General features: G+C 38.3%; 1 pseudogene; it reads right to left on the bottom strand.

Annotated features, from left to right (window-relative positions):
* Positions 1-3,314: 3,314 nt before the first annotated feature.
* The window catches only part of LOC131218916 (protein STRICTOSIDINE SYNTHASE-LIKE 10-like), a 29,518-nt pseudogene continuing 21,479 nt past the window's right edge, over positions 3,315-11,353 (bottom strand).

Genomic DNA, 11,353 nt, shown 5'->3' with positions numbered 1-11,353 from the left:
CATGCATTCCACGGTTCATTCCCTTTACTTCAAGGTTATTTTCATTCATTTCACGGTCACTTCCCTTCACTTCACAGTTAATTCCATGCATTTCACAGTCAACCCCCTTCACTTCACAGTCAATTCCATGCATTCCACGGTCAATCCCAGCAATTCCCCTTCACTTCACGGTCAATCCCATGCATTTCACGGTCAATCCTAGCGATTCCCCTTCACTTCACAGTTAATTTCATACATTTCACGGTCATTTCCAACGATTTCCCTTCACTTCATGGTCAATTTCATGCACTTCATGGTCAATTCCATGCATTTTATGGTCAATCCTGGCGATTCCCCTTCACTTCATGGTCAATTCAGACCGTGAAGTAAAGGGAATTGACCGTGAAATGAATTCAATTGAACGTGATGTGAAGGGGAATAGCTAGAATTGACTATAAAATGCATAGAATTGACTATGAAATGAAGGAAATTGACCATAAAGTGATTGAAATTGCTTGCAAAGTGAATGAAATTGACCGCGAGGTTAATGAAATTCACCGCGAACTGATTGAAATTGACCGCAAAGTATTGAGGGTCAAAATTGTATATTAGACCACATTTATTACTTGGTTTTATGAATATGATAATACTTAATGTCTTATTTTAGTCGTGTTTATATTGCAATGTCAATTTAAGGTCTTTGATTAGAAAATGTGCTAAAAATATGGATTTGATGATCAAAGATCACCAAGGCAAGGAATGGATCTTAGAAGACAAAGATTAAAAAATTCGCATACCAAAGATCCAAGAAAACCAAGTGATAAATAAAGAGAATCGAAGACTTGAAAAGAAGACAAGAAATCCTTAAATTTGTCCTAAAAATAGATTCCGAGACCAAAAAAGACTAATTCTGGGAAACTGCCAACATCACCTTCGATACATATCGAATACCCTTCTATATGTATCGAAAATTGCAAGATTTTTTAGCCAAACTCGTTGGATAGTTCTGGACCTTTTTCGATCATATCGAAAGACCTTCGATACATATTGAAGGACATATCGAAAAAGCAGGGGCTATGGTTATGGGTATGGTTATAATCCGTAGGCATAGGGAAACCCAGCTTTCAGAAATCACTTTCAAAAAAAGCAGGGGCATTTTCGACCTATGAAAAGTTGTAAATACAGCTGGGGCTTATTCTCGGGAGCTAAAAATAAGTGGGCTTAAAAAGGTCCGTGGGCCATAAATGGGTCGTCCAATAGGAAATTTCTTGGAAACGGATGAGGGGAAGCGGATTGGCTAGTGTACGACACACGTCAGCAAGTTTAGTGGGTCCCATCATGAGGTATGTGTTATATCCAAACCATCCATCCATTTGGTTAACTTGTCTTAATGCTAGAGCCGAAAAATAAGACAAATCTAAAAATCAATTGGATCACATTGCAAAAAGCAGTGGGGTATTGAACGTCTACCATTGAAACCCTTTTGGGAGTCATAGAAGTTTCAGATCAATATGAAATTTGATTTTTTTTTTTTTTTTCCCTCTTCATCTATGTATTTGTGACCTTATTAATTGATTGGATGGAAAGTAAACGTTATAGTGGGCCTATGAATTTTTTAAGGGTGAAAATCATTATCCTCGCTTTTTATTTTTGGCGTGATCCATTTGAGCTTTGGATATGATTCAGTTTTGGTATAAATACTCTAAAATTATCTCAAACAATGGATGAACAGTTTAGATATAATAAATACATCATTGTGGGGCACATGTAACTTTGATCTTCTTTTGAATGGTTCGTACAACTCGGAGCTCGAGGAGCGTCGGCTCTCGCCTTCGCACCACACGTATCTACACCAGCTATATAGTTGGGGTGTGGTACACCAGCCAATCCAAGGTCGGACGCATGTGCTATGACAGGTGAAAAGGAAATCAAAGTTACATGGGCCCAAAATGATGTATTTATTATATCTACACTGTTCATCCATTTGGAGAGATCAAAATGATGTATTTATTATATCCACACTGTCCATCCATTAGGCTTAGATCATTTTATAGAAAGACCCCAAAAATGAGTCATATCCAAAGATCAAGTGGAACACACCACAAATAGCAGTGGGACAATGATTCCCAGCATTAAAGAACTCATAGGGCCCACTATGATGTTTATTTTCCATCCAATCGATTCATAAGGTAACACAGATGATGTTGAAGGGGGAAAAAAAAAAAAACAAATCTCAAATTGATCCAATACTTCTGTGACTCCATGTAGGGTTGTACATCAAGCCGAGTCGAGTTGAGGTGGGCCAAGCTCGGCTTGACTCGTCCATGCTATACTCGAGTTCGAGCTTAACATTGAAGCTTGGCTTGTTTGTCAAAGCTGTTGAGCCAAGTCGAGCTTGTTCATACATCAATTTATTATATTTTTGGTTAAAAAATACAAAGAGAGGGAAAGAAAGAGAGGGAATGGGACGGGTAGGGTTGGGTAGGGTTTTTTTTTTTTTTTTTTTAACTTTTTAAGTTTTAACCTTTTTTTTAAAAAAAAGTTATATATATATATATATAATATTAAAATATATTACTCAAGCCGAGTCGAGTTCGAGTTGAAATGCACCATGATCTAACTCAGCTCGAACTCAACTCGAGCTTTAGAAAATAAGCTTGACTCACCCTGAGTGGGCCTTTCAAGCTGAGTCAATCCGAGCTGACTCGAGCCAAGTCGAGCGAGCTTTTCGAGCTAGCTTGACTCGTGTACAGCCCTAGACTCCATGAAGGTTTCAATGGTAGATGTTTAATCTCTCACTGCTTTATGCAATGTGGTCCACTTGATCTTTGGATCTATCTTAATTTTAGGCTCAAGCTTTACAACAATCTTACCAAATGGATGGACAATTTGGATACAACACATGCCTCATGGTCAGGCCCACAGAACTTGGTTAGGTCAACACACCACTGAGGTAGGTGGTGTGTGGTACACCAGCCAATCCGCTTCCCTAGTTGAGGTAACCTAGTTAAGTTGATCAAGTCACCCTTGTTTTCATTGCTGAATCACAGTGTCAAAAGGGATCTGTTCTAATCAGGTCTGAGTCAACTCGGACAAGTCGCACAACGCTTTATAATAGACTTAAAACCTTGATCCACAGTTCCTAACTTTCATGCTATTAAATCAGATGGTTAGGATCTTCAGCTCAGTTCGATCTTTGCATCATGACCAGTCACTAATGACGAGGAACAAATGCAGATTTTACATTTCTGTCTCAAATGTTACTTAAAAGCTCTGGTAATGATGGAACAACAGCATTTTTCTTTAGCATTTCATTACATGAGCTGCACCCATACAAGCACATCTAACAGTAGTTTTGCAGCCATACAATGAATGACTAAACATAGCAAACTTTACATAATCACCATTGAAATATCTGCCATCATTCATGTCGATGATCTCAATCATATCACCATTTTGTTACTTCATGGCGATAACAGAAACTCAACAATTGCATGAAGCTCAAGTGCCGTGAGCAATGCAAGGCATATCCATTCTTTCTCAGGGCTGGTTCTTTTGTGGCAAAGGTGCTAAACTGGCCCGCTCCTATTTCCCTCCCTTGTTTTTTCTAACATAGCTGACCTTCATCTTCTTGAGTGACTCGAAAACAGACAACTTCTCCTGGTTGTTAGATGCCTTTTTGAAATGATTCATAAGCCGTTGAAACTGTATCTTCCTTAGCACTCCCCTCACTGGCAGTTGTATTCAATTCGATCTTCTCTCGTCCTGCCTTCATCTTCTCTTTCCACTTCTCATCGCTGTTAAATGCCTTTGCAAAAGGATTCACCAGCTGCTGAAACTAGACCTGACCCCGCGCTTCTGTTGCATTTCCATACCTACCATCTTAGCCTTCTCTTTTGATTTCTCTCGTTTTGAGTATTGAGGAGCAGGAATGGAATTTATGGTTCTGATGATCTATGGTTTTCGGCTACAGGTAACTAACCATGCATTTTATTCCCAATGGATGCATTAGAAGCTGAAGTTGGACATGTCAATGCCCCTGAAAATCTTTCCTGCAAGAAAATGCATCACATTATTACACAACATAACAATAGCAGGAGTTGGCTTGCAAACAAAATCAAAATTTTCCAAAAACGAAGAACAGAAACAAGATCAATGAGAATTAGAAACATAAAGCTCCACGATCAACAAATATTGTGGAGTAACATTAAACATGACAGTAGATATAGCACATACAATGCATGTGGAGCAAGGTATTCAGAAATGGTAACAGCCGGCTGTATGACAGATACCACGCAGGCCGTGCGGCCTTGTAATGGTCAAAGCTTCCTTTAAAGGAAATAGAATGTATCAGCCTCATATCAGTCTCTTTAAAGGCCATTTTTACAGGTCGGGTGTTACAGCCCCATATCACGTAATGGTAAAGAGAGTGCAGGGGTAATAAATAGAGGCAGTGGTGTGTAAGAAAAGTGGGAATCGGTGGAGGGGCAGTTTTAAAATAGTAATAGTTCAAACTGTCCAAGACCACCAGGTTGGATCCACTTCAAATAGCTCACCACAAACATCTATTTCTTGAATTTTGTGCCATTAATTGTTTTTATTTCAACTGTTCATTCAACATCCACCAATCAGAAATCATATCAATGCAATCCTCTGTTTAAGATATTCAAATGGACCCACGATTTGTATGGTTTATTTTGAGTTCATTACATGCCACTTGCACAAATTTATTAATGCCATTGTATCAACTATCATACTTTGCCCGATTATCAAAGCTTTTCTCATTGTAAAGAGAAAGGAAGCATCTTCTAACGGCCAAATAGCTTCTCCAAATTACCTGCATGCCCATCGTTTCAGTCAAAAACCCTTTTTATGTACTTAAGTAACACATGTTTTTAGCCTCTCAGGAAACTAAATGCTGGAAAATTTGCCCCCGATTACCCCCATTATATATAGTAGATATGAGCAGTGTTTTCAGTGTCGGTATCAATGCATATATCACACCCTTGGGATATGGAAACATATTAGGCATTGCATGGGAAATACTGTGTGTATCGCGTAATGTATTGTTGTCTTTAGGAAACATCGGAAAATTGGTCGAATTTTTCAATGAAACTTCAGGAGATGTTATAATCGGCATTAATACACATGATCGACATTGATACATGCTTAGAACTCAAAAGATCATAAAAAACCAGTACTACACATCATAAGTTCCTTTGTATAGGGTCCTAAACCCTGCCCTGTTCGATAAAAGTGATGCAACTATATTCAAAATCAGTTCATATAATATAAATCTTAATAGACATGTATGAAAACACAATCAATACATTCAAAAGCCAAATTTGTCCTTCACTATATAGTGCATATATTGAAAATATATATATTTAAAATTATATTTATAATTTTAACAATTTTATTTTTTATTTTTTTAAAGTAAATAAATAAGTGCAGCTGATGTTAGATCAGCACTCATAAGTACATAACATCTGGTCAATGTAAAATGAACGTTTACAGCTGTAAGTGCATATCATAACCCAAGTGTAAAACTAAATATCACAAGAAAACATAAAACGTCTGTGCTCAATCACATCTTACACAACAAGCAAAGCTAATAAGATAATTTTCAGGTGCAAACTAGGGCTGATTGTGCAAATTATCCTCTGATTCACCCATGATCCCACAAAACAACATCACAACTGAAATGGATAGTCGAGAAAGAAAACAAATCATAAATCCAGCAATTACAGAATTTATAAAATTTAAAAAAGTAATAATAATAATAAAAAACAAACTTAGCCCTTTGTTTATTCTAATCAAAGCCGTATATATTTTTACAAGTGGAAAACACTAAATAAGCCCTGAATAAGTATTGTAGTCTGCTACTGTAGCATTCTATGTAGCAGAGGATCAGCAGATTTACTAAATTTGTAGAGACAGAATTAGAGACTAGAGGACATTCGCTCACCAATCAGTAAAACTCAATTTGATTATCACAACCCTAGCCTTTCTCCATCTACCTCTTACTACAGGGCATTAAAATGGTAATTGACTAGAGGCAGCTGCTTGGGAACTAAATTGCATCTAAGCACAGCTAGGCTGGGGTGCCTACACCTATGTAGATCCAGGAAAGATATCCAACCTGTAATCTGTAAATCAGCCTTCAAAGACAATCACCTGATTTTTCCACTCTAATTACAAGTTAAATGGGTGAAATCAGAATTCCCACATTTTCCCCAATTTAAAAATGAAAGGTTAAAATCCATAATCGAACCTGCAAAACATACAAAATCATGGATTACTAACTTTACTACACAAATTCCAACCAATTTAAATTAGAAAAAAAAACTTATCGATTGAGTTTCTGTGACCACATGCTCTCCAATTTTGATTTATGCATCCAAATCTTCTTTTCTCTCCAAACAAATGAAAAGGGTTTCTCAAGATCTCCTTAACAACATAATCCTAGCAAAAAAGTTTAGAAAAAATCATTTTTTGTGGATTTTTGGTGAAGTTTCCAAATTTTTTCACAGTAAGACCCACGCAAGTGCGATATCGCTGATACGTGTGATATATATTGATGATAACAAGAAACTTATAACAACAAATTTTAGAGTATCGTAATGCATCGAGATATCATCGATACACTAATCGATACTCTTAAGTTCCCCAACTACAACCCAATTTTGTATCGGCACTGTGTGACAGCAATATTATTAACCAATAGATGGCCCATACTGGGAATGTTGCAATCACTGGATATGAGAAAAGGGAATAGGATAACAAATCCTACTCTCCCCACACATGCCAATGTGAAACGTGTGCAAGATCTGAGACATTTATAACGTGAGCCCAGTATGTACTAGGCTGGTCTGGTCAGCATGGGGAACACCGATTTGTCAAACATGGTTGGGTCCATCCTGATTAGCCATCCATTTCTTTGGGTGACCACCTGATGACAGAACCCACCAGATGAATGGCATGGACGTCAGACATTCCAGTACTAGAACATATGCAGTGTGGAATCCAAATCCTACTCCAGGGGGTAGACATCACATTCCTTCCATATAATGGAGATCAAATAATAATGTGCAGCTAGAATCAGTCATGGTTTACTCCATAATGAACTGATGAACAAGTAAAGGACATGCCTACCTCTAGTATTCCATTTAACCACTCTGCTGAAATCGGAAGCTTCAGGGAAGTAACAAGCTTGATCGCACCCCTCGGCTACTTGTAACAACAGTCCGGCAAGTTCCATAGCACTTTATCACCTGAAATAACAACTCATCCAGTCAAGAACAGCTTTCATATCAGGAGCCCAGAAAGATCATTCATTTTCCATTGTGAAATCTTTAATCTTTAGTCTTTAAATTCTTACTGTTGCAGCAGCTGGGATAAGCCTTAAGATGTGTCTGTCAAGTGTTGCTTCCATGTTGAAAGCCTCATCATCTAGTACTGTGGTGTCTACCTCTGTCTTCAATCTTTCTCTTGAGTCTGCGAGGTGGTTTGAATACCCAACAGATTAATAACCTAGCTAGAGCTTTGCTACATGCACACATGCATCTCCCAATGCTAAACAAGCACCACACATGACACATGTATATAACTCCAAGCCACTCATCAGGTAGATCCTGCAGTGAATGCACCCATGTGAACAGCACATGCACATTGAATGTAGACCATCTGTTATCCATTCTGTAACTGACTGTAATTTGTTCACGTGGCCCACCTGATGAGTTGACCAGCCTATCATTGAGACAAGGCATGCCATCCTAACGAATGGCTTGAATCTCATGCAGTTCTGACATGTCAGAATGTGCGCTGATTTCTTTGGAGTCTGCAGATGCACATCAACTGCTAGCATTACACATCTAGTAAAGAAGCAGACAATGAACCGGTGAGAGATGTAGGTAGTTCATTATAAACTCATTTTTGGGAGTGTCAGCTCCTAAATCAGAAGATGCAAGGGGAAATGAAAAGCTAAGTAGCATAAAAACTGGCTTTGGGATCATCTGCAAAAATAAATAAATCAATAATAAAATATTTCCATGGTTTTAATGGATGATAAATGAAGCGGAATCAAAGGGGAAAGAGAGTCATACTACCAGTGGGTACGAATCAGGGGATTTACATACAATCCAATAGTTCTCTTCTTCTGACTTCCAAAAATGCAGCAGTTCCCGTGTACAAAGGAGTTAGACAGATCATGAACATGTATGGTTATTCTAACTGCTTGTTGCAGCACAAGTTTGCCCAAATCCAAACAACACCATAGACTGTAATAAATCACAATGGGAACATGATTTGAAGAATTCGTGATTTGTGGTCTGTCGAAGATTGTCAATCAAGCAGAAGTATCGCAATTTTTTCTCCTTCTTTTTCTTCTTCTTCCTTTTTTTTTTTTTTGTTTGTTTGAAAGAGGGAATGTCTATTGCCCTCTAATCGATGAGTTAGCAAGCAGAAGGGGAGATTGCACAATCCCATGTTCTTGGTGGTTGCAACCATTGCAAACCAACCTCTAAATAGCAATCATGGGGTCAAGCAGCACAATCAGACCGTGCTGGCCCAACCAGGGTTGAATGACAAGGCTGGTCTCTTGAGCTCTGGTTGCATGACCAGAGCTGGTCACTCAGGTTCTGTCTGTGTGACCAAAGTTTTTCTCCATGGCCCTAGTTGTGCGACCAATGCTAGTGGCTTAGATTTAGCTGTGTGGCTGGGCCAGTTGCTTGCCAGATTTTGAGCCATTTTAGTGGTCAATGTATGGTGACATTTGGATGACCTTTTCTTGGTTCCTTGGGCTATGTATGATATCCAAGAGTAGATGGAGACTTCTATCCATGGATCTAGGATCACAGATATGATTTGATTGTCTGAAACTTGTGTCTGCTCACCTGTGGCTTGATCTACTACTCATGAGACTAGTTAACCATAGAAATTTTCATGAAGCTTTTGTTCTTGTAGTGATATGGTTAAGATACATGTCAACCATTCAATTAACCATTAAAGGGGTAAAAAACTTGGGGTGGTCTTTTACATAATGTACATATGTATGAATGTGTTCATGTTACGTGTATATTGCAACTGAGATCTGTAATTAATTCAGATATCAAATATCAAAACAGAGGTATGGCAGAAAACAACATATGAACAACGCAATAAGTTAAAGTTAATAACATCAGGCTTAGATCTATATATATATATATATATATATATATATATATATATATATATATATATAATGCTATTTATTGGAAATTTACAAAAAAACAAAAAAAAAAAACAAAACCAGATTACATATATCTGTAAGAACCCCATCTTTAGCCTTTGCTCATGGTAACAAGCCGGCATTGTAAGAACTTGGCCATTATGAGGAATGCAGCGTCAAGCAAGTCATTTCGAGAAAATGGTCATTGTTTAAGGCACAATTCACTGGCATTTCAAAGCTTGCAAGGGAATAATATAGATGTATTTTAGAACATCTGAATTGGTTTGAATCTCATTGCAGAGAGAGAGAGAGAGACTTTGAGCAGTTGGAATTACTCAGAACACCCTCAACCTTTGTTTAGTGCAAATGTTTTCACTATAATTATAGTGCAAATGAGTTGTGTGAGTCCCACAATGATGTGTTAATGACATTCGCTCTATCTATCACGTATGCTCTCTCTTGTTTGGCCATGGGCCCAAAAATCAGGCCAATCCATGACTTGGGCCACACGAGCAAGAATGATTGGGAGGAGGGTGTGCACTCTCAAGTGTTCCCTATGGTGTAGCCCACCTAAGTCATGGATTGACATGATTTTGGGCCCCTGGCCAAACATGGGAGGGTGTTCATGATGGCCGAAGTGGATGTCATCAACACATCATTGTGAGGCTCAAGAGGTTGTTTTAACACACACATTGTGTTGCATTTAACACACACATAAATAGTAACTTGGTGGATCACAACCGGACAGTTGGATTAACCACGATTGAGCAGAAAAACCAAAACTTCTAGAAGAGGTAAATGAAGAAGTAGATATTGCGTTAACACTTATATGTATAGGAAATTAAATAATGAAAGTCATTAGTGGATGGAAGTGTCCAAAAATATTCTAACCTAATCCAAACAGTGAAGATACCAGTGCCCGTTTATTGTGGGTGTGTACTGCTAAGAAGAAAGTGATGGCAGCATTTAAGTATGTGGACACAAACACCTTGGAAGAAGATGCCCGAAAAATTGGATAAATTCTTCAGTACCACAGTAGACTTTTTATAATAAAAAGATAATCGTAAAAGGAAAAGGTAAAATTGTAACCAATGTAACTTTTTATAATAAAAAGATAATCGTAAAACGAAAAGGTAAAATTCTAACCAATGAAACACACGTGCCACACGCTTGTAGATCTTGTAGATAAGCATAGAATGTTGTAGTCGAATGTTAAGTCTTCAATCAAGAACGTTGGGTACTCTTACCAGTCAATGGTCATGCACCAGGTGAATGGCCCACTCCAATTAAACTAGGACAAACATTCTCGAAACTTTCATTTCCTTACCAGATCTCAATTATTTTGGTATTTTCTCATACAAATTTAAAAGGAATCATGGGGCCTGTTTGGATTTGGGCAAGCTCTGTATGATCAGCAATCCACAGCATGTTGTCAAGGCTAGTAGGGTCATGGACAGGTTGTTACTACCAGGCCTAAAGGTTACAAGACAGAATCAATGAATCAAATGGTTGCAGACCCTAATAGCAATAAGTTTCCATGGTCTATACTTGTTTAGATGAGGGAATTCTCTAACCCAATAGCACTGGACTTGCTTAATGCACTAGCTTTGAGTTCTGACTTAGAAGATCTATGAATTTCATACCAAAAGACAGAGCATCGCTCTCACTATGGTTGAAGTTATTCGCCTTTTATAAACAAGTGTACTAATAGACTTGCTTACCATAACCAGATTTGGATACGGTCTTGCTCGACAGGGGGATTTGGATGGACAGAGAGTTTTAGATTCAATAAGGAGTAGTTTCATCCCTTGTTTGTCAAACTCGATTGGTTGGTGGCATGTTTGCACACGTGCACATGTGCTACATTTTTTAGTGCTCAAAGATTGATGATGATGGGCTAAAGTACTGCGAAGCGATGGTTTTATCCGACATCATAGTTGAAACTGACTCCCGAATCATTGTAGAAGCGGCCACAAACCCACGAGTCTCAGGATGCTAGAGCATATGGTACCATATGGGCATCATTCAAAGATTGATTCGGCCTCTCAACCTGCTGCTTTATTCTCACACCCTCCGAGAAGGTAATTCGGTTGCGGATGGTCTGGCGAAGATTGCAAGAGACTGGTGCCCAAACAAGCTCTATTGTAACAAAGCTGACCTTCCAAA

This window comes from Magnolia sinica, chromosome 11, assembly GCF_029962835.1.
Source record: "Magnolia sinica isolate HGM2019 chromosome 11, MsV1, whole genome shotgun sequence".
NCBI classification, from domain to species: domain Eukaryota; kingdom Viridiplantae; phylum Streptophyta; class Magnoliopsida; order Magnoliales; family Magnoliaceae; genus Magnolia; species Magnolia sinica.
This window is presented reverse-complemented; position numbering and strand designations above follow the sequence as displayed.